The sequence below is a fragment of the Cuculus canorus genome, chromosome 2, assembly GCF_017976375.1.
Source record: "Cuculus canorus isolate bCucCan1 chromosome 2, bCucCan1.pri, whole genome shotgun sequence".
NCBI classification, from domain to species: Eukaryota; Metazoa; Chordata; class Aves; order Cuculiformes; family Cuculidae; genus Cuculus; species Cuculus canorus.
Genome location: NC_071402.1, coordinates 82,199,329 through 82,224,191, shown reverse-complemented (window position 1 = coordinate 82,224,191; position 24,863 = coordinate 82,199,329). Strand labels below are relative to the sequence as shown.

At 35.8% G+C, this 24,863-nt stretch overlaps 1 protein-coding gene across 2 annotated transcripts in view; it reads left to right on the top strand.

Moving 5' to 3' along the window:
• CDH12 (cadherin 12) overlaps positions 1 to 24,863 on the top strand; it is a 544,062-nt gene that overhangs the window by 235,842 nt on the left and 283,357 nt on the right. The gene's annotated exons all lie outside the window — the stretch shown is intronic.

Below are 24,863 nucleotides of genomic sequence, written 5' to 3'. Positions count from 1 at the left end.
CAGTCCTTTGTTGACTTTATAAGCCAAACTTTAAGAAGCTTTTGTTTGGGGATGGGAGGAATTTTGTATGGAGGAAAAAGAAATTATTTTATATGAAGCAGTAATATTCCTTTAAGTGGGATCTGCTTCACCCTACACACTACATTGTCAGTGCAGTTAGGTAGAATTTATTTTAAAAAATATTCTGACTTATTGATATCTCTTCTCCATTCTTCTCACTGGTGCTTTACCCATTTATCACTTAGCAGATTTGTTTTCTTTATCAGGAAATATGTTTTTTGCCTTGATGCCATTTTTTTCAAGCTTTTTGACACTTTTCGTCATGAATAGAAAACAGCTGTTAACTCTTCTCTTATTTGCATTTTGAAAATCTATATTTAAAATATAGATTCAATAGCATGCCAGTAATTTCTTTCTCTCAGCAAATAAGAAAATAAGAGAAAATGTCAACCCTGAAATAGCTAAAATAGGTAAATTGCAAAACAGTGTTCAGAAGAGTTTGATACAAAGACATTAATTTGTGCAACCAAAAGTTTTTTTTCTCACAAATGGTAGTCAACTTATAAGAATTTTAATTTATAATTTTATTTATGTATCCAATAATTGGTTATGAATTTGATATGACCTTTAATTACAACACATCGCCCAGAAAGCATGGTAACTTCAGTCAAATAGTTGAGAATATAAGTATCTTTATCAACAATTAATCTTCAAAATGTAATTCTGACTGTGCTTTATATGAGCACAGATAGTTTGTTTTCCAACCTTTTTCAATATGCCTCTTTCCAACTCATGCTGAAAACATGTTTTCATGTGTCATTTAAGCTAAATAGAGTATAAATCAGTAAACTATCGATTATCTGATAGTTTTCCTTAAACAACAAAAAGTATAAGACCTCTAGTGAAGTGCTCAGGCAAATGACAAAACCAAAAGCATACAGTGATTTAGAAGGGAAAAGCCACTTCCATGGAGAACGGTTACCATGATGTTTGTTAAATGGAGTATTTTGGATGCAACCTCTGAACCTGATAACCCTTGCCACTGGCTGTTGAAAGGTGAGAAGGAATACTACCTTACATTTTTTATCTATTTCTCATTCTTTTCTAAGCATTTGTTATCTTGCTGAGGCTGAAGACATAATACTGGAGTTTTTGGTCAAAAAGACTGTAGCACACATTACAGAGTCACCTGCGGGAAGAATCTAGTATAACTTTATAAATCAGAAAAAGAACTTTTGCATGTAAAAATAAAATAGAGGACTGCTATTTTCCTCTACTTCTGTGCAAGTGTTTGTATTTTCCTCACCATAGATCACCATTCTTGGTGCCATTAGGAAAGTCTTTCATCTATGTTCATCATACCTCATGAAATGATAGTATGGGAATTCATCACTTTTGAATATACTAAATATTCTAGTTTTAGGATTTAGAGGAAGTTAAGACCCCCGAACCATGGAACTGTGTTAACACATTATATGCATAACAATATAACATCTGAAAAAGGCAAAAAGATGAGCACATGGAGTTGGGATATTCAGACAACAGACAGTTCAAGGTTGAGCTGAAAATAGATAAATTCTAAGTTAATGAGACCTGTGGGGCGTAAACTAAATTGTAGAGAATAAGAACCACCAAAGAGAACGTATTAGAAAACAGAAGGACATTTATTATCCTATCTCATTTTATGCTATAAGGTATAAATGCAGCGTTGCAATCCAGCAGAGGTCAGAACTGACATGACTCAGAATCACAGAATGGTTTTGCTTGGAAAAGACCTTTAAGATCATCAAGTCCAACCATTAATCCAGCCCTACTAAGTTTGCCACTAGACCACATCCCCAAGTACGAAATCTACTTGTCTTTCAAACACCTTCAGGGATGGTGACACAGACACCTCTCTGGGCAGCTTTTTCCAATGCTTGACAACCCTTTCAATAAAGAAATTCCTCCTGATATTCAACCTAAATCTACCCTGGTGCATTTTGAGGCCATTTCTCATTGTCCTGTCACTAGTTACCAGGGAGAAGAAACAAACCCGCACCTCACTACAAACTCCTTTTAGGTAGTTGTAGAGAGCTATAAGGTCTCCTCTCAGTCTCCTTTTCTCCAGACTAAACAACCCCAGCTCCCTCAGCCGCTCCTCGTAAGGCTTGTGCTCTAAACCCTTCACCATCTTTGTTGCCCTCCTCTGTGCAAGCTCCAGCATCTCGATGGCCTTCTTGCAGTGAGGGGCCCAAAACTGAACACAGTATTCCAGGTGTGCGGGAAGGGATCACTTCCTCAGTCTTGCTGCCCACACCATTTCTGACGTAGACCAGGATGCCATTGGCCTTCTCGGCCACCAGGGCACGCTGCTGGCTCATGTTCAGCTGACTATCAACCAACACCCCAAGGTACTTTCTCTCCAGCCACTCCTCTCCAAGCCTCTAGTGTAGTATGAGGTTGTTGCGACCAAAGTGCAGGACCTGCCAATTGGCCTTGTTGAGCCTCATGCGATTGGCCTTGGCCCATTGATTCCACCTGTCTAGGACCCTCTGTCGAGCCTGTCTACCCTCAGGAAGATCACTGCTTCCACTCAAGTTAGTATCATCTGCAAACTCACTGAGGTGCTCTTGATTCACTTATCCGTGTCATAAATAAAGAAATTAAACAGAATTGGTCCCAGTACTGACCCCTGGGAGGCATAACTTGTGACTGTCTGCCAGCTGGTTTAACTTCGTTCACCACAACCCTTTGTGCTGGGCTATCCAGCCAGTCTTTTACCCAGTGAAACCTATGCCCATGCAAGCCATGAACCACCAGCTTCTCTAGGACAATGCTGCACGAGACAGTGTTAAAGGCCTTACTCAAGTCCAGGTAGACAGTGTCCACAGCCTTTCTCTCATCCACTAGGCGGGTCACCTGGTCATAGACGGAGATCATGTGAAATGACTCATATTCCAAAATAAGGAAACAAGCCATACTAGAAATTTCAAATTTGTAAAGAAAGAGTTTTGAGAGAGACATTGCAGTAAACCTATGAAAGAGGTTATAACTATAAACTAATTAGGAAATAAATCTGAGTGGCTTTTCACGAACTACATCGAACTATAGCAGTAGCAGCAGCAGTGGCAGTATGAAAATGATCCTGCTGCTGAAAGAAAACACAACAGAGAGTAAGATCAGAAAAATAATGTAAATTTTTGTAAGGAAATAGGAATATTTAAGAAAATGCAGAGGTAAGAAATAGAAAACTTTAAAAAGTTTGACCTGTAAAATAATAAAAACCAGTGTTGTTATCTACCACATTGCAGCGAATATGACATAGATTGGGTGGAGGATGAAAGAAGGAAGAATAAAAGTCCAAATCCAGTACTTCCCTCTTTATTGATAGACTACTAAGAAGCAAACTCCTGGGCAGTTCATCTGCTGGCATCAAATGAGATTGCTTCGGTTATCTTGATCAATACCAGATGAAAATGAGGTACAAAGAAGAGATTACTTTGAACTGAGATATCAAATATTCTTTTATATTTCTCTACCAAAGTAAACTAGTATATTGAACTTGGGAGGCTGAATCTGATAAATACCTCAAATTTAAAGTAATGGAAAATTAAATGGATATCTCTTTTTTTCCTTCTTGAATATATAGTAGAGTTTGTGTTGTATAGTGCACCACTGTCCACATAGCTATTGTCTGTTTGCTAGTAAATGTTGTTTAGAAGGCTAAATTGAACTACGAAAAAATTGTCTTTAACTGAAATATGGAAGGCATCCATTTTAAAATTATACAACTGAACACAGGTAGGCAGTTCAGAAGGTGATCTCTTACAAATGAGCAATTCATCTCACCAAGCAAAAATTTAACGTCCACTATCTAAAAAATATAATGAATTTCATGTGACAGAACTTGTTTACTATTAGTTTTTGACAATCACCAAAACTAGACTTGATTTGCAAAGTTATAAATAAGATAACAAGATCTGTAATGCAAATATATGGGAGTTGGTTTCCTTTACTCCTATATTTCTTAAGGAGAATCGTTTCAGGTGCACAGACTTTACTATCCATGCTTCGCAGTTCAGTTGGCTGAAATCAATAGTGTGTAGACTAAGACAGATTTGCAAACTGAACAAAATCATTCCATTGTTACAGTTCATTGAAATAAAAATCCACTGTTAAGGCAGTTGAATACAGAATTTAATTATATACTCAGAGAGCTTTTGCATTTGTGTAGAAGAGTCACAATGACTTCATTCCACAGGTAGAGTTCAGGGCTGCGGTATTGTGTATAACAGTTTTAATGTTTGGAGTGCACTGAAGTCAACTTTTGCAATAAAAAAAGATGTACCACTGTGATGATTGATGTGGCCATTGATGCTTCTTTGTTTTCTGGCAATGTTTACTGCTCATTTGACGCAACCTTAAAAAAAAAAAAATTACTTGCTTTATGGAATTAGGAGGAATATTGTAATACCTATAGATTTCTCTTCAGGAACACTTAATACTCTTATTTTTTGACATAAAGACTCACAGAAAGAGGTTCCTACAACTTCATACTATTGCAAATTCTGTAGGTTTTACTGAGACCTCTTTGAAATATGAAGTCAAGGGGATCCAAACATTTGCATTCTATAGAAAAATTTAGTCTTGATTAATGGTGCATAGCAAATCAAGTAGGGTCTTATTTTTACCACAATTCATTAATTTGATGCTATCTATAATGGTGTTTATTTAATAGACATGGTGCTAGTCCAACCAGTGAGTATATTTGGATATTGGATTTTCTTTTTTTTTTTTTTTCTTATTTTGTGCTTTCACCATTCCCTACAAGATTGCCATAATTCAAAAAGACTTCTGAGTACTCTTGCATGTCTCTGGAATGAAAATCGCTGTCTAACATCATCAGTACATACATCCTTTGATTGTGCTGCTTAACATTTTTTTTTATTTTTCTCTTTTCCAACTCCTGTGGAGACAAACCAAACATTCAAACAAGATTAGCCCATTTCAAACTTATTGCATGAATATGAATGAAGTTATATTTGAGGAGAGAATGTATTCCCTTAAATAGTTATATTGCTTTGTATTTCAATGTCAACGCTTGATGTGGTTTAAAGCTATTAATGAATGACCAGAATATAGTATTAAATGTATTTTGTTTCCACTTTCTTTTGTATGATCTCATATGAAAATGTATAACGGTGCTTGCCTTTTTGTTTTCTTCAGATAGTAGTCTGTAATATTTTTAAAGAATTCCAGTGCTAGATCTAGTTAAAGATTTTAATGTTGCTCCTCAAAATACTGCCTTAAAAAAAATTATATTATTTTATATAAAACTCAGTAATTAATTGGAATTGCAAAATCATACAGAAAAGAGAGAAGGAATAAGTAAAACAATTCTTTTTTAAGTAGACTCACACCTTCTTATGGTTAGCCTTGCAAGAATTATGCAAAGCAGTTGAAATGCAAACTACTTACTACATTATGCATTGTATTCATTATTGGTACTGTAGTTAATATGTTCATGGCATTCTATTGCCTATTACAATAATGGGATATAATGAGTACTCTTTTTTAATGCACCGGGAGTACAGAGTGTAATATTCAGGATTTCTCAGGCGACCACTTGAATCTAGTCAACAATGAGATATGCTTGCTAATAACTGGAGATACTTGGCACCCTGGTGTGTAACTTAACAACAGTACTATATCACATGGGAAACCTTCTATCACATGCAGTGGAGAAAACATACAATTAAGGTAAACTGTATAGTCCCCCAAGGAGAACATCCCACCTACTGTATATCTTGGCTTGAAGTTTTAGCAGCAAATATGGTTAAAACAGCACGGGCATGATATTTGGAGGTAGGTGCTGTCCTTCCTTTTCCCTTTGTAAGGGCTTTAAATGTACAGATGGTGACTGAGAGGTGCTGAGGGGCATGGTTTAGGGAGGGTTAGGTTAGGAATGGTTGGATTTGATGACCCGGTGGGTCCCTTCCAACCTAGTGATTCTATGATTCTATGATCTGTATGTTCAGGAATGGACAAAATGTTCTTTTTAGCTCTCTCTGAACATTAACTCTCCATCTCCTCCTGCTGTATTTCATAGGTGAGATGAGGAAAAGAAAGGTCTAATTCAGTGCAGTCATACACTGACAGTTGTGATTTAAACAAGAAAGACTGTACTTTAATTTAAACTAGTCTGTCAGATCCAACGTAATGCAGCTTTTGTTTTAATTGGGCAGAACAGGAATCTATTCTTGATGTACCGTGTTGATATGGTACTCATTAATGGGTCAGATTCCAAGAAACATTACACTGACCTTACCACTACCATCTCTAATGCACGTGTAGTGATGACTGGGTCTTCATGTACCAACTGTTTGCCTAGTTGGTAAATTATTTGTCAAGTAACTACCCTTATTCCCTCAAGGTTTAGCAGTTATTATTTGTGACATAAGGACTGCAAAATGCAACGATTTTGACACCTAAGCCTATTTAAAATGTTTTTTTCATGATGAATTCATAATGAATGTTTCTTCACTGAAGAATATTTTTTAATTATTTTCTTTTACTTTTTTTGTTTCCTGGTTAACATCCTTTAATACTGTTTACACTTGGTCTCTGTATTTCCCCCTCTTAGACCAAGACAAACCTAGATGGAAGCATTAGCTGTAACCATTTTTACTCACCATCAATGTTCAAATTCAAATCTGAGTGTGTGGCTCAATCATGCGTTTATTTCTTATTCCTGCTCCCGAACAGGTGAATCTTTGGCTTCTATTTATTCTTGTTTTATTTTTATTTCCTCTTTTATCCTTTGCCATGCTATACCAATCAACACCAGACAAATACCAAGTTATACCTGTTCACTTATTATTTACATTGCAATCAGAAGCCTGGGGTTTGTTTTAGACTTTTTGTAGTAAATTGCCCTGCGTGATATGTGTTCATAAAATATTGTTGGGTTACTCTGGTAGGTTCAGCTATTTTAATAATTATTTAACCAGAGACAAGACTTAATATGAGATTAAAAATATATGGATTAAACTCTGCAATCCACCAGAAAGACTTAATTATTCTATATCCTATGTGTGAAGGGTTTTGTTTTTTTCTTGCTTCACAAAGATACTGAGAGCATTAATTCCCTCCATATTGCAAGGCATTTAAAGGCTATAAGAAAAGGAAGAATGGACAAATACCTGTGGACAGAACTAGATATTGTGCTTATGAGTCTTAAAAGCACCAAGACAGTGAAATACCCAATACTCACCAGAAGTCAAACAAAAGCATACATGGCTTCCTGCAAGAAGAGTATCTTGAACTTTGGTCTCATGCTTTATTGAGACTCCATTAATATAATGGAGAAATAGTACTGTAGTCCTAGTTGAAAAAACAACAGCAGATGTGAAACACCATAAATGGTTGATGTGAAGAGAAACATATTGAGAAGGCATTGAGGAAGGATACAGACAGATATAGCTACTAGACAGCACACTCAGGTTTCTGCACTTAAGCCATACGTACAGCAACTTAAGGATATGCATTTCTAAGGTAACACAGACTCTGAAAACCAGTGATTGGTTTCTTTCTACACCTAGCCGCAATACCAGAAAATAATTTTCTTCAGTAGGCTTCAGTGCCTTTATATAAATGAGCATATGGCACTTGCACCTTTATGTCATACACTTGAAGGCCTGGTGTTCTCTTCAGCTGCTACAACCCACAGCTTTCTAATTACATCGCAAAGAACATGAAACTACTATGGATGAGCAACACAGTAGTTACTAAGAGACATTCTCTGCCAGGAGCTAGGTGGGAACTGCTGAGAAAACCATTCAACAGGGACCTCTCATGACAAATAAGCAAAATTCTGAGTTAAGAGGTTGCTGATGTAAATATATTTGAATGGGGAATATATTTTATTTCTTTCTTCTTTTCAATGAGCTCAAAACAGTAAACAAACAGGAGAAAAAGACTTCTGACTTTGGCCTTCATTGGTTTTAGTCTATAAGCAGTCTGTTAGATTCATAAGTTTATGAACGCATTTTGCAACATACTTGAGTTTGTTAATGATAATATTTAAAATCACCAGTCCTTCTGCCAGAATGAACTGCATCATACAGAAGTGCTTTCTATTTAGGAATTTTGCTGGTGAAGAAATACTTGATCTAACAGCATAGTCTAATACTTCTTGATAAAGTAAATTTCTTTGTATAAAATTATATGTCAAGGTGTTGGGAACTATGGGTTTGTTCCAATAAGTCACTTTGGCAAGCATCTAACTCTTGAGCTTATCTCCAAATTTACTTGAAGTTTTGTTTAATCAAGCATATCATACTCTGTCTATATATTATTAACTCCTAAAGAAATATTGACAGAAAAGGAAAGTAATTCTTCTCTGTACTGCTGCAATATTATCTGAACTTTTAACAGCATACCATACCAAATGAGGAATCTCTAAATATATCAACCTAATGTATCAGTATTGTCAATGTTATAATTATAAGGGAAAAAATGATTCATATTTCAGAATCACACCACTTTCCTACTTTTTAACTTTGTGGAAAGACTCCTAATGACCTCGTGGTGCTTAGAGTCAGTCTCATTCAGACCTAAAGGACAAGTAATCATATAAGTGCCATTATAAAATGTTTTTTATCTTTTTATCTCTGTTTTCCCATTTTTGCCCTGCCTCCTTGATGATCATACACAATTTACTTTTTATTTTTATTTACTATTTAAAATTTGAGATCACTGTAATTTTGGAATGCATTGTTTCTCCATATGTTTGTAGTTTTCTGCTGAAGTACATATATCATTAATGTGATAAATCATCATGCCGTTGCCAACCAAATATAAATGCTTTCTTCATTGCCACAAACATTGCCTGCCACACAGAACCAATCACTAAAACTGTATGAGAAGTTGCACTACAATTCCTGGAGAGCCTAGAGCAGCAAATAGAGAATGTTGAGTTGTGCTGATGTTCTTGAAATGATTGATATGTTTTCAAGTACAAATCAAATTTTAATTTAGTTACTCTGCTCACCCAATTATATCTTATGAAATTTAATTTATGAAATATTAATAAATGTTATAATTTACTTTTCATTGCTGGTAGACTTGGTTGCTTGAGAACATAAAGTTGATCCTTTCATAACAACTAGTTTTATGACCAGGAACTTAATCTCATTAAAACGTATACAGGAATCTTCCCTTCCCTATTTGTACTGGAATGGTAACTTGAAGAAAAGTTACTATATTTGGGGTCTTGCTGTGTAAAATCTTTCCATCTGTATTTTGGTCTTGATCGCACTGAAATAAAGCATTTATTTGTAAGCATTGTGATTCTGTTTCTCCTCTTAGGCATTGTATATCAAAACTAACTATATGGAAGGGTAAGAGCAAAGGCAATTAATATCAGCTGGTCCAGGTAACCTCCATGTTGTTTAATTTTCCTTACCAAATATAGACAGATCATGTTTTCCCTGATACAGCTTTTAGGTTTAATTCACACAATGCTTTTCCTGCATTCAGTTTGATTGCTGTGGTTAGTCCTCACTAGCTTTAAGAACATGCATGTGTTTGTGTGGTTGGTAGGTAATTTTATTCCTGACTTTTCCTGGAAGAATGGAATATAGCAAGCCTCTGTCATGTGTTATTGCCAAAGTTTAACTTTCTCTTCTTTTCTTAAATATCTTTAGTCTTTAGTTTCAAAAATCCCCAGAAAATTCATGAGTCTACTTGGTCTTCATGTCTTTGATAGTTTATCCTATGGTAAAAATACTTTCCAACTGAGTATGTAGCTTGTTGGGGAAAGTGACTATAGGCAAGTCATTTTACCTAGAATAGTATGTTGAATGGTATATGTTTCATAAAAAGTAAACAGTTTTCTTGGAATGATCCTTATATATCACAAAATATTGCAAAATATATGATTTTCATATGTTGAATATGCTTTCTGGAAGTTGCAATGCTTAATTAGAAACTATGATTAAAGAAAAGTGAGTATACAAATAGCACTGTGGCTTTTATTTGTGTTTGTTATTTTGCATGAATTATTTATCTCATTTTCTCAATCACTTTTCATCCTGAACTTGGAAAATTCAGGGCCAAACATTGTTGATCATAAGTAAACATCCAATACTCCATACTTTACTACAAGCTATAAATTCACCATTCAAGAGAGAAAAGCAGTTTATAATCTAGATAATTAAAAGTTGTTGCCTTTGTAGTACAACAGCCACTGGAAGGAAACCTGTATTTCTTCAGAGCAGTTTTTAAATAGTAAGGCAACTCTCTCGGCAGAATAGGATATGTTGAACTGAAGGGGATTGATTTAGGTTGGCTTAAAGTTTATTTCTGTTCTCTCTGCTAGAGATAGTTTGATGTTTTGGGTTTTTTTTTCAGATATTTTTTATTGCATCCTAACAGTATAGGGATACTAATGCAGATTTAATATTTGGGTTTTTTATTAAAGAGACTAATTCAATCTCTGTTTTTTGTATTAAGTAACTTTATGAATGATTACTTGTGATCTGTATACCTGGAACTTTTTTTATAACTTATGCATTTTAGATGACTATTGATGAATATCTAATTGACAGAGCTAGATAATTTGCTTATGACTCATAAAAGCACTAAGACAGTGAAGGGTTCAATACACATCGGAACTCAAACATCATTGATGAACTCCTAGTTATATCTTGTTTGGGAACTAAAGATGTGATAACTCTCCTTGGGTTTTCTACTTCCATTTTTTTGCAGTCATTCAAGGTAATGGTTACAGAGTCAGCCTTTCTGTCACCAGCTCCAGTAATGCTAGAAAAATTCTGCATACATGTTTTTCATGGGAAACTGTATATACAAACATGACATACACATGTTTTTGGGCTTGATGAAAATTACTGTTCTCAATATTGCTTATAGGAGTGCAGTTTTTTCATGGGCAGGAGATTAATATTATGTCTTTGAACATTCACAATGAATTAATTTTATATCAAATCAAATGACCACCATAGAACTGTAATAATCTTAAATACTTCTTTGGACACCATTATTGGACAACATGTACCACTCATAATAGTTAATGTACCAGTGATGACAAAGATGTAGCACTAGCTGTAATTAAAAAAATCCTTTAGCTATCCTTCCTCTCACTATCTTCTACCTTTTTATTCCCTGGTATTTACACTGATATCTGTAAAAACAAATGTTACCACCATGACTCTGTAAAGTTCCTAAAAATGCTACCGTTTGAGTGAATATTCAGTAAATAAAATCTCAGATTTCTAAAAAGTTAAATACCTTTTATTTTCTTATTTTGAGACTCCTAGCAGACAAATTTATAAGGGAAATAAAAATTCATATCCTAATGAATAGAACTTTAAGGAGAAAATAGTCACATCTGCTTTTGTAAGGAAAACAATCATACAAACCCATCTGCTGTTCTCAACTCTTACTATTTATACTTTCTTTTATCAGATCCTTTTTCAGTGGTGCTCAGTGCTGAACTATGTAACAGTAACAGGCATGTTAGAGAAGTGTACCACAGAAAATATGTATCAAGAAATATTGTGACAAAGTAATTTTTTTTTAAGTGGCTTCCAGGCAGAAAGGAATGTCTCTTCAATCTAGGTGATTCCTCTTGGCCCACATTTTCAGTATTGGTTTGTGCTTTTACGGTGCTAAATGATAAAACACATGGAGAAAGGGAAATTTCTTTTTCTGTCAGGTGGGAAATTGTCACCTGGTAGCCAGCTACTGGAAGGAGGATTGTGTGTGTGCGCATTTGTGTGTGTGTGCAATCATGTGTTTAGTGGGTTATTCCTCTTTCTTTAAAAAAAGATTAAATAAAATCACTTAAATTGTTTTATTCACCAAGTATTGCCTATAGATTTAAAACAAAACAAAACAACTTAGACTAGTTAGTACTCTTTTGTGGTCAAATTTCTCTTGCCTCCTTTGTCTTTTCAGAGTTTTCCTGTCCTCTAAGCTTGCTATTAGTCCAAATTCCAAGATGGGATTAGTGCAAGTGCTTGCTGATCTCTCAGAAGAAAATAACTCCCATTTTGTGAGCTTGGATGTTTGAAAATCCCCTTTACTTCCTTCCTTACTGTTTGCTCTCCCATGAGCCCCTTGCTCACTTGCACACCAGAGAACCTCTCTGACACCTAAACACCAGTGCTGCTTGGTAGTCTTCCCTTCCTCTCAAGATTCCTCTTGATCCTGGATGCAAAGCAACACCCATCCTCCTCCTTCCCACATCTGTCTTGTAAAATCGAATATCAGAGGTGCTCAGAAACAGGTGTGTATTGTGACATGAATGGATAGGGAGAGGGTGGTCAAACTAAATGTTTTTCAATTACAGATTAGTTGTTTTGTGAAGTGACGTAATTTATTTTGGTACATGCCTTCCTTATAGGAGAAACTGTGGTATTTGATAATGTGTGGCCAATAAATGGTATTTGGTTAATACTACTTATAGAATCATAGAATCATAGAATCACCAGGTTGGAAAGGACCCACTGAATCATCAAGTCCAACCATTCCTAACAATCCCTAAACCATGCCCCTCAGCACCTCATCCACCTGTCCCTTAAACACCTCCAGGGAAGGTGACCCAACCACCTCCCTGGGCAGCCTGTTCCAGTGCCCAATGACACTTTCCGTGAATTTTTTATCCTGATGTCCAGCCTGAACCTCTCCTTGACATGTTATACCTTTGGGCATTGATCCCAAATACAGAGCACTCAGTCTGACTTTCTTTGTGTTTTCAAGAACGACTACTAATTACATTCGATGTGGACTGCTGTTGCTGTGCTACTGCTATGCTATATTTTTGTCTCTTGTGCTCTCATTTGCTGCCCTTCTTATTTGCCTGAAATGAAAGGACTTCTTTAGTGAAATGTATTTACCTGAAGAATTATGGCTTAGTTCCTTGGACGCAGGGCTGGTTGGAGGCATCTGGCACTTCATCAGTTTCAGTGGATTGTGGTTGCCTGTTATTGTTGTATAAGGTTGCTAGTTGTAGTTTATAGTCTATGTGGAGCAACTAATCTCTCTCTGGTGTAAAGGACAGATCTGGGTTGCGGTATACTATACATTATATCTCATGCCAGCTGGAAAGATTACTAGGCACTGTACAAGATTTTTTTTCCTGAAGTATGGACTTTTACTTAGTTTCTATATGTAGGGTTTGTTTGTTTTTTTTTTTTTCTCTTGATTATCTCTTAGCAACAGGCTTGAAAAGTGTTAAGAAGATTAAATGAATAAATGAAAAAGGAGACTGGTGGGATTTTTTTTTTTTTTAATTAACTCCAGAATAGGACAGAACAAATGGAAAGAGATGCAACATTGATCTACATCTGAGCATCATTCTATCTCACAACTAGCCCATAAAGGATGGAACAATTGCAGATGCATATTACTGACATTTATCACAACTGTGTGGCTCTGGAATTGTTTAGAAAAAACATAGTGGGGAAGAAATACCTCTCTAGGTCTTTTTCTTAGGTGATTATTTGTGAATTCACAAGGAAAGTCAAAACTGTATTAAATAAAAGTTATAAGAGGAGTAAATGCACTGAAGATTTAATCTGTTTGTTCTATTTGAAGTTGAACACGAAAATAAGGCAGTTAGTGCAATGCTTTTTTGGTAGATTGAAGTTAACCCATAACAATTAGTGGAACACAGTGATAGTTAGCACTTTTTCATGTTTCTTCCTCCCATACGATATTTGGAAGAGATGAAAAGTAGCAAATTGGTAGTATACATTCATGCACACTTGCAATAAAGCATGAATAGCTATATTGAGTCATATCTCACATCCTTGTAACCTAATATTCTGTCTCAACAATGATCAAGTATAAAGGCCTAGAAAAGAGTGTGGGAAGTAATCATCCCCTTGTATTAAGCACTTGTAAGGCCACATCCTGAATAGTGTTCATTTTGGGGCCCTCAGTACAGGAAGGTCATTGAGGTGCTGGAGTATGTGCGAAGAAAAGCAACAAAGCTGGTGAAGGATTTGAAGCATAAGGCTTACAAAGAGCAGCCAAGAAAACTGGGTTTGTTCAGTCTGGTGAGAAGGAGGTTGAGGGGAGACCTTATTGTGTTTTACAACTACCTGAAAGGAGGTTGTACCAAGAAGGTGTTGGTCTCTTCTCCCAAGCAACAAGTGATAGGACAAGAGGAAATGGCCTGAAGTTGTGCCAGGGGAGATTTAGATTGGATGTTGGAAAATATTACTTGTGGGAAATAAGGCTGACTGTGGGAATAGAAGCTAAGTATGGGAATGTGGCTAAATGTGAGGACAAATAAGACTGGGTGCTTTTCCAACTCCTCTCCCCCACCCTACCGCCTTCACTTCTTCTTTCCTTGCCATGGGCTGACTACAAGGCCTTCAACAGAGAGCAATTCATTAAGGGCATATCAGCATCTGAAGTGGGGGATGAGTTGTCTGGGAATAGGCACTGCTAACTCTTGCAACTGGCAAGGCCCTGCCTAGGACAACAGCCTAATTATTTTCTAAGAAGATGGATTGTAGCTGCTATTCTGACAACTCAGCGTACAGGTGACCTGTGCTTATCACTGTAATATCATTATAATACTAAAACACACCTCCACATCTAAGGCTACCCACCTCCTCCCTGCCTCTGAAGCAAACCATTCCCATGACCACACCTACTGTGCTTGTGCAGTTATGTTTTAGCACACAAAGCGAGAATTCTTCCTCCAACAATCAGCAATTAGTATAGTGACTGCATTCATTCAAGCTTACCGTAAACAGGTAGAACAAAGAAATTTTTTGGGGCAGGTGGGCAATTGCGAAGGAAAAAAAAGTGTCACCAAAGCTCTAGAGAGAGCGCTATAGTTGCTCACAAATGTTTAGAGGGATTAAAAAAGGGATTCTCTACTTAAACAAGCTAGGCTAAATTTACTGCCTTTGTGACGTTGTTGAATTGAAAGTGATTTGGAATGTAACAGGCTGGGTGATTATTAATTACCTTTGCATAATTGTTACATTACTTGTTGCATATGTAGCATGCTGGGTAATTATTAATTGTTCTTGTGTCATTGCTATGTTGCTTACTGTGTATTTATCGCATTAATTATGATGACAGGCTGGACTTCTTGCTCCTAGATCACTGTCAATTGGAGGAGGTGAGGTGTTAAACAGTTTAGTAAGCTCTCCTTTTGAAATCTCTCGCATATTTTTAAATTTACCCGCTCCTGATGTTCATCATGTTTTCTCTCTCAGCATGTGATATTACTTTCAAAAAGGTTCTCAAGCACTGGAACAGGCTGCCCAGGGAAGTCACCATCCGTGGAGGTATTTAGAAGAAATGTGGATGTAGTGCTTAGGGGCATAGTTTAGTAGTGGACTTTACAGTTGTTAGGTTTACAACTGTAAACTTGGACTGGACTTGATGTTCTTACGCATTTTTTTCCAATGTAAATGTTTCTGTGATTCTCTAGTGCTTTTTTTATAATGCCTTTCCAACTTTCAACTATTTTCAGGTCAGGGACTCTCAACATGAACATTTTACATAGGTATTTAGCAACCAACTGTGGATTCATCTTCCATGAAATTTTCAAGTCTCCCTTGGACACCTTGTGAAACATAGGCAATCAAATATGCTTTGGCAAGAAGTTCCACAATTCAACCATCTGTTTTGAGCCTGTCTTCTCCTAGCTTACTTTACTTTTCCTAGTTCTTTTTTTGAAAAAGTGTGCTTAATCAAACCCTATTCATGTCTTCTGCCTTGTCACTTAATGTTATAAAATTTTACCACAACTCTCAGCCTTTGGTCTTTTTTTCCAAGCTGCAGATATTGAACTCACTTAGGCATTCAGAGGAGGGAAGACACTCCATCTCCTTGCTTATCTACAAGCTCTTGAGACGCAGAAGAAAGGGAGGACCAGAAGTGCACACAGGATTGAAGATGTAGATGGACCATCTTCTCTAGAGACACATTCAAAGCAGGACTCTGTTTTACCCATCCAAATTACTATCTAGGAGATTCTGCCCCATGCCTTAGTAGTAGTTACCAAAGTCGAGCCCAAAACCAAACAAGTCATTTTGAATGTGTGTGTGTTTGTGACTTTGTTAGATTTAAACCAGGTCTATATACAAATGAAATAATATAAAAACTTACCTTAAAAAGGGAAGTCTTTTTCCTTATAAAACTTACAATGCATAACTCATCTGTGAGCTTAATTATTGTTCCCTCATCTTGTAGATCTCATTTTCATTTAGGCTCAGAGTGAAAAAGAAAACAAAAACCAGCAGTCTGACAGAGAAGTTATTCAATAAGAAAGATACTGTAAGTGGAACCAGAGAAGTTTTTAGTTTTGTTTAGAGACTGTCATAACTCAATTAATTTTACTGAGGTTTAAGGTCTTTTAGATTGGTTGAAGACCTGGGTCGATAAATTCAAGTTAAGTTGAACTTGTAGCAGTAAAACTACTGTTAAAATACTAGTCATTAATGGTTCTGCAAATACTTTTGCTGACTGCATAGAACAGGAAGAGTTTGAGCCTAGAGTATATTTAGTAGTTGTATGTGTAATTTCAACCAAGAATCAAACAATTTAAAATTGTTGGAATTAATTCCATGAGTTAGAAATTCTTTTGTCAGAATGTGAGCTAATTGCACAGCTGACAATATATGGCAAAACAAATTGTAATTTTTAAGGAAACCTTTCCAATGCCCGTAAAGGACTCTAAATAAATAAATAAACTTTAAAAAAAGTAGAAGACAATCTTGCTCCTAAGTTGAAAGATAGGTAAAACAAAAGCTGAACAAAGTCTTTTTGTTTCAGAAATAGCTGGAAATGGTTAGTTAGAGTGGAAAGCATTCTGAAGCTTTTGAACAGCCTTTATCTATCCCACTCTTGTACATATGGTTCTAACTATATTTCTGCATTTTCTTTGCCTTTTTTTTTTGTCTCTACAAAGAAAAACTCCTGTAAAGTGGGTGCAGTCATTTAGTACATTTGAACATCCTTAATTCAGGAAACAGTTCACAAATTCACTGTAATGTTGGTAACATTCCTGTCCATTCTGACATCATATTTTGTTTCAGTTTTCAAATGATCTCCTGCATGTTGCTGTTCAGAGAATATCTAATAGAGAAAGGCCAAACTCAGGTCAACAACCAACCTTTCAAGTAACTAGGAATGTCTAAATGAGAGGAAATCAAAAGAATAGTTGATCAGAAGAAACCAAACGGATTTCTGTGAATCTGTTTGTAGCTGACTTTCATGGCTGTAGTGAAGTGTATTTTCAGAAGTGTAGTGAATTTTATAGAAAACTTCTGTTTACTAACAATGAAATGCTTGACTCAAGGTATGGATATGAGACACTTATAAATCCAGAAGTACATTTTGAGCTTATCTTAAGGACTCAGCACAGGCTTCTATGTTTTTCTTAGTTGCTTGGGACAAGAGAACAATAAAATAAAAAAGAAAGCACAGAGAAAGAATTATGATGCTGATAATTAACCAAAGAACCTGTCTTCGCAGTCTAAATGTTATGCCACTAACTTAGGAAGAGATAACTTTGTAGCAGACATTACTAAAACAGTACATTCAGCAGATAAATATGCTCCAAGTACATTTTTTTTAATAGTCTGTCAAAATCCTTAAAATAAATTCACTGCCTAGTCAGAGATTAATAAGAGTAATGTTATTTGCATTGTTACACTTCTTAACTTAAACAGCACACAATAAGTTTACACAGGCACTAAACAATCTCTTCTTAAAATGCTTTATGAAACCATTTGTAAACACCTACAGCAAAGTAAAGCTCAGTGGATCCTTCAGCACGGTATTAGCTCTATTTGCATGTCATAAAAATACAGGTACTCACTTAGTGCAACTTGATAACTTCTATAAATAGAGAACAGGGTTGGTAAAATTAGAAAAGAAAGGACAACCAGACCAGTGAGGATTTATCAGCACTGTAAAGTTATTGTGACTGGTTACTATAAGAAGCTTTCATTAACCATTGATCACACTACAAGTTTTAATGATTGCAAACGTATTTTTATGTACGACATGCAGAACTGCTTAAGGCATCACAAAATACTTTTAGAAACCAAAATGTCAAATGTATCATTAGTTAGAATAACTGCTCTACAACTACCTTTGTTATTTAATGTAGGGGCATGGAATTTTTCAAATCAACTGAGATTAAAATGTGAAGTACTTTGCAGGTTTTGGAAATGCTGAAAGGACTTTAAACCTTCAGCCTAAACCAACGTCTTTAGTGATGGAAAGCACATGGAAAGAAAAAAAAAAAAAAGTGAAAAATCTCAGTAATACTCTTTTTTAATTCAAAATAGTCTAACTATTAGTTCCGCTTATTGCCCAGAAGAAGACAACATAATGGCAAAAGAGCCTAGCATGTTCGGAAAGAAGGTATTGACTTCAGAATATAAGTTCTTTAACACAAGAGTTAGGTCATTGGCTTGGATTATCTTGTCTTGAAATGAAGATAATTATGTTTCTCTGTCAGCTTAACATTCTTGATGACTTGTAATTATAAATAATTTCACCACTCATTCACTATTTTAGCTTCAGGAGTTAAGATCCTACTACAGATCAATGGTATAAACTGTAGATTTTTCTTTTTAAAAAGTTGAGATTTAAAAATCTGTTTTACAATGCCAATTGAGTCTAGTTCAGAATATTCCTAAAACTGATGGATAGAAAAAGGTAGGTGCTCTTAATTACTCTCTCCAATAAACACTGAAGGCTTTTACACCTCTCTAACTTCACTAGCTTAGCTGGTTAACCTAATTCAGGTGTCAGAAATGAAGTTAAATTAATAGACCCTTACATAGCCCCCTATTTCTTCTGCTGTGGTGTAGTCTGGCCGTAACAAAATTGGTTCTTCATACTTTCAGTTTCTTTAAAGCATTTTAAGCCTTTACCTAAGGGATAATAGTGACTATAAGTACTCTGATAATTTTGTTCTCATTATCCACAAAGGAGTAAATGAGATTAAGTTCTTAATTACTGTAATGTGAAAAAGCCCATAAAATACCCCAAATGTGTATAATAAATCAGATGTCCTACTGATCATTCTTGGTTTTTCAGTAGTAAGTTTAGTAATGTGTCGTATCACTCTGTGTGTTCTTCATTCTTATTCTCATCGCATGAATGTATTCTGTGGCCTTAGAACTCTATGCTATTCACTCATCTGCTATGATAGTGTTTAGACAACAGAAGACTAGGTTGCTACTGATCTGTTATTAATACTTTTAGATAAACTGATGTTATCTGTATTGTGAGACGGGAATATTAGGTAAAATACTACCACTCAGTGGTCTATAAAATAAGATAATTGAAATACTAGATACCAGGGTACACTATTTTTGTTATTGTTGCATGTAAATTAAACCTATATTTAGGCCTTCTATATTCCTATGTCTGTCTGCTAAGATATAGCTATACACAAGAAAGCTCTGAAATTTTCCTGCTATCCAGAATAAAAAAACGCCACAGAGCTAAGCTTTCTCGTGAATGATGTACAATGTTTAACCTGTCTGTAACTTGAAGTTATTTTCCAGACATGTTTGTCTTATCCTAATTTAGAAAAATGGTTGACAGTGTACAAAACTACATTTATTTCAGCTATTGCTGAAAATGAAGAAGTATCACAAAACACAAATTTCAACTCTGTGCTCCAAAGGCCTTGGCATGGCCATCCTTAAATTGCAACTTAGAACTTATGAAATCCCCCTTAAATCACAAGTAATAAAATTTGGGTTGAAGTTCTACAGGATTTTGCAGACTGTATCTAAAAGCCTTGTTTATTTTGACAGTTATCCATCATCTTTGATTGTAAGCTTTCACTGTATACTTTTTCTTCTTTTAATCTGTATAAATGTGGTTTGTCTAGTCTTGACACCAAATTAAATGGATGACTTTGCCTGAAAAGATACATATTTACTTCCGCTACATTGAACATCTATTTGATATAGAAAACCTAAAAAAAAAAAAAAATGTTTAATAAATGCAATTTACATGCCAGTACACTGTGCATTTGATATTCAGTAGCAAAAGCTAATGATTTTTAAAGACATGAAATCTTACATTTTCTAAATTTAAGAAGACTGAAGCACTGATATTTTGAAAAGTGGAGCAGATATATGGGGAGATTGGAGAATGGGTTCCAAGGGAAACTAAGAGAGTCATTATTTAACATGGACACTTAAAGTGAAGTGGTGAACAATTTAAAAACAACACATTCAGGTATAGTGAAGCAGTATTTGTCCCAACTATCAGAAAGAAAGAGAGCACAATTTGGGCTTTTTTATTCTTCTGAATTGATTTGATTCCTGGTAGCTAAATGATAGCTGATAGAATTTAATATTATCCAAAAAGACAATATCCTCTCATTCTTGCTGTTCCACCAAGCACTCCTGGGCTAAGGGTACAAAAAAAGTCAGAGGAATCAGAGCTGACTGCTCTGTCTTAATCTTGCTTTCCTTCAGGAAATTCTTAGTAGATATCTTAGGTCTTTTGTAAATTTCTTATAAATATTCCATATTTCCTTCTGAATGTTTTTGGATAGCTGTATTCGGGTCTCATGTTAAACAGACTGCAGCAGATCTCATGTTCAGACTTTATAACATTAGGAGCTGGTTTCTTGCATTTTAAAAAAAAAATGTTAACTCACACCAACTACAAAGCTGCCATCTCTTCACTAGGATTTTAAGTAGCTTAGTTGCAAAGGGAGCAAGCCCTCTTTTCTACTCACAGGGGAGATAAGGATTCTAAAAATGTATGCTTCATATCCTGCCTCCTCTGTGTTGATTCTTTGTGACAATTTCAGAATTACCTTGCCAGCCTGATGAAGCATATAGGTATTACATGTCATACTCTGAGTGTAATTCTACTTCTCCATGGATAATAGATGGGAATCTGTGTGTGATACTTAACTTCTGGGTACCTGGTTATTGTTAGAATTCTGCATGTGGGCAAAGAGTAGAGACGGAGATTTCCCATCCAGGATAATATTGACCTTCTTGTCCACTGGGGCACGCTGCTAGCTCATGTTCAGTCAGCTGTGGACCAACACCCCAGGTCCTTGTCCACTAGGCAGCTTCCCAAGTCTGTAGCATTGCATGGGGTTGTCGTAGCCCAAGTGTAGGACCCACCATATGTCCTTGTTGCTAGTTAATGAATAATTAAGCTTTCTGTGGATGGAGTGATGAATCTCCAGGAGCCATAGACTGGCATTTAAACCAAGACAGGACATAACCTAATTATATCACTATTGTCTACTTAATTCTTCTCCATGTGTCATAGAACCATCAGAGTTGCATGTTGTGTTAATTTTGGATGGGAGGAGGGCAGAGGACACTGAATATGAGCAAAGAGTTACTTACATAGCATTTGCTAATTAAATATTCCCATAAATCATAGTAAGCAATTTTTTACAGTACACAGGACAGGATAAGATGAAACGTGCAATTGAATATTGATCTATGGCCAAATAAAAATGTTTTAAATGTAAAGCCTTCACTTAATTTAGGCAGAATAAAAAATAACATCAATAGACCTGTTACAATTCTCCTAAGACCTTGCCTGGAAGCGTAATACAATTTTCATGCTGTCCGGTGATGGATTGAGTTAATGGAATAACCTTATAACCTTTAGTGTTCTTATTCTTATTCAGAGGTAATATAAATATCATCTGCCCTTCCCTTGGGCTGTAGAACATTAGGCTAACCTCTTTCTTCAAGGCTCGGTGTACTGTGGTTGCTCTGTCTGTCTGATACATTGATTATTTTAAAATAGCCAGTGTTATTTTAGGTATAGAAGACTTCTTTATGAGACCTCCAATGCTTTAGGGACCAAAAATTGCACTGAAACATACAAAACTGAATCTGTACCAGATCGGTATCACACCTAGAGAAATTAAAAACATATATATATTCAAAGAATTCTACCTAACAGATTTGTTAACTCTAGTGTTTCCTCATGCGGGGATTTTTGAATTAAAGTTCAAGTAAACATACTCTCTTTTCATTTAAAGAGTGCTCTGGGTTTTCCATAAAGTTTCCTTGTACTGTAATTCTGTATATGAGCCTAATTTATAAAATCTGTGAAGGATTAATACAAAATATGAATCTGCATTCCTTTTGATTTACTGGCTTCAACATTCACATGACTTGTATTTTACAAACTTAATGGCAGGTTAAACTGTAAATTAGATTATCCTTTGGATAGAGGTCTGAGGTGTACTTTGCTTCTTGGGAAGTCTAGAGGGTTCAGCACTTGTCCTACTATTCCTAGCTGCAGCCTATGAGGAGAAGGGCTACTGAACACCTGGAGCCTATCTAGTAGAGGGGCTTCAGCTCGTGGCTATCACTAAAGACTGTGGAAAATGACTGAGGAAATAAAACTCAGCCACTTATTTATTTATTTATTTATTTATTTATTTATTTATTTATTTATTTAGTTAGTTAGTTAGTTAGTTAGTTAGTTATTTAGTTAGTTTATTTTATTAAATAGTCCTCCATCACTATATTATCCTTCCAGTGATGCCAAGGCAAGTATAACCAACTCAGGTTTAGTGGAGGTAAGTGGATCTGTCATTCCTTACACATAGCTGCCGGTCTGGCTTATGTGTATTTCTACAGCTATAATGCAGCAGAAAGAGACAGGCATGGGAATAGGGCAGAGTGATGACCTTGAGTTAAGCCAAAGGAAAACTCTTAGACATCATATCTTGTTTTGGAATAAAAGTGAATAAGTAAGAAAAGACACTAATTTCAAGGAGGAATTTTGAAATAAGAGGGCTGAACTCAAGGAAAAAATGCAGAGAGCAATGAAATACAAGGTACAGGAAATGTAATGGTGCAAAGCAGGACAAAATGCTTAGTGCATGGTGACAAAAATGAAGCAAGTATCAGTCTTACAGTGATGGTAAGTCTTCCTGGGAATGTCCTATTTCATATGTATTTAAAAGAAAGCACTAATGGTGGATGAAAAGGTATTAGTGTTTTTTCCTTCGCTCAGGCTTCTCACACCAACTGTTGAGTAGCTCGAAGGAGAAAATCTAACCATCCTAAGGAAACTGTTGCCATTGTAGGGGGAGAAATGTGAAAATGGAAAAAAAAAAAATTAAGGAGGGAAGAGATGATGTGTTGCTTGGTGACGAAGGGAGGGTCTTTTGGATGCAATGATGGCTACGTAGTCATTTCTATTCCTAAGATCTGTGAAATTTCAGGGAAACTTCCACCTGCCTGCAGATAAAATGTTTACTTACGATTATTATTGTTGATGTTGCCTGTGTCAGGATCATTGTATATTAATATAATATTTTTTTACCATCTTATTCAAAGGAGCTTTCTAAGAAGCATTCTAAGAAATTATTCACTTGCATATTGATTCACTGGGCTGATTGTTCCAGTTCATGTATACAAAGAGCAGGTTTGAAGCAGGACTCTTCTATGTTTCTTCTGGAACTAGTGAGTATTTACCAGACAAATACTCAGACAACATCGCAGTGATGAATGCATTACTAGATATATAATGGCCCCAGACTTCCAGCACCACCAGGTTTTAATTGTTGCTAGCAGATACATTGTGTAAAATAAAGTGTATGTCTAAGATTCTGTGCACGTCTCAAACAAAGAGCTGACAAGTTGTCTTTTGAGTGGCTAACAGAAAGTGCACGATCCAAAAGAACAAGTTTAGAATTAGGTGCAAGAACAATCTGTGTCTTCATCATCAGCTGTGTATTCACAGTTGACCTCATCCTTAGAGCACTTTTTGTTGCATCCCCAGACCTGTAAAATATCTGTAGTTTTGCTTAATATTCTAAGCTGAAGTCAGTAGGACCAGTCACAGGCTTGAAAAATTAGATTACTTATGAGATTTACAGGACTGAAAACCAAGTGTTCATTGCTTTGCAAGACTTAACTATCTCTTGATTTTCAGACATGCCATATAAAATTATCTTATTGATGCCAGCCAAAATAATCTTTCTGACTTTGGACAGTAGCATGTTATCTAGCTAGCTCTAGTTCTAATGTTAAAGAGATATTGTTGGGCCCATTTACAGTCAGAATTGAAATTGTCTCTCCACAGCCCTCTAAAAGGAATTAAAGGGCTATAAGAATTAATTAAGTGATGCTTGTCACATCCTTTGAAGATGAAAAATAATATATAAGTGCTACTGTAGTCACCATAACCCTTGCAAATAACTACATGTAATCAAAATGTTAGAACCATGAACAGCACCATGACAACAGTATTGTATTGGCAGAGAAAATAGAAGGTTGTGTGATGACAAAGGTCACTTCAATGTTCTTCATCATCTTCTAAATTCAACTTCAACAGCAAAATGTACTAAAACATCATGTTGAATGCCAAGGAGTGCTAGGTCACAGTTTAAAGTGGTCCTTCAGTCCTCACATGACTAGAAGATGGGAGTCTGCCTTTATCATATTCTAAGCAGGGCTGAGACTATTAATAAAAATTGATAATAATAATAACAACAACAACAACGACTTTTAAAGACTACCTGAGTTACTTTTATTTTAAAGTATGCAAAGTGTTGTTTCTTTAGTGATGAGTGTTGTTAACTGTTATAGAGTGGCCAGGGTGACAGGGCCAGAGGCAGCGGGCACAAATTGCAACAGAGGAGGTTCTATCTGAACATCAGAAAACTTTTTTTTTAATGTGATGGTGACCAAGCACTGGTACAGGTTGTCCAGAGAGGTTAGAGTCTCTGTTCTTAGAGATATTCAAAAGCCATCTGAATATGGTTCTGAGGAACCAGTTCTGGATGGCCCTGCTTGAGCAGGGAATCTGGATTAGATGACCTCCAGATGTCTCTTCCAGCCTCATCCCTT